A 664-nucleotide genomic window follows, 5' to 3' on the forward strand; every position below is an offset into this window, starting at 1 on the left:
AAATCTTGTTTCCATAACAGGAGAAATTAGTTCAGATTATCCTATGAAAGAACAATATAAATTTGTTAACGATCATAATGATTTTTTTTAATTTTCCACTTTTTAAATTAGTTTTAGACAGAAAGGATCATGTGATAAATCACAGTGCTGTTATTATTCATACACTTGCTCTTAGCCAAAACCCAAAAAGTTATACTATTATTCCTTTATATTTAATGTCCTATCAAGTATTTCAAAGCACTTAAAATAACTTGCTATCTAATCTATAGTTGAAGAAAGCTACTAAGACATAAATGCATCCTCTTTAACTGACTGAGAGCATTTGCAACAAACCTTGAATACCAGACAGGATAAGCGTGATTATACATTCTTCATCTGGTTCCCACATAAGTTTGGTTTCTTTTGCTATGTTTGTAAAATTTTTCATCTAAAATGCTAAAAGATTGTAAGTATCTGGGAAAAATCTCTATTTTTTTGTAATGGATACTATGTCTTGATAATTATTTATACTATGTGTGTGATAACTGCCCAGATTCAGAGGAATTTATTAAAAGAGTGACCTCAGAACATTTTTAGTTTATTCTTTGGATTTGTCCTCTGTTGGCCTATGAAAGACAATTTTTTTATAAACTGAAGTAATTTGTTATATAGTTTCTCCCTTAAA

Source organism: Vombatus ursinus, unplaced genomic scaffold (assembly GCF_900497805.2).
Source record: "Vombatus ursinus unplaced genomic scaffold, bare-nosed wombat genome assembly UNPS02000244.1, whole genome shotgun sequence".
Classification (NCBI taxonomy): Eukaryota; Metazoa; Chordata; class Mammalia; order Diprotodontia; family Vombatidae; genus Vombatus; species Vombatus ursinus.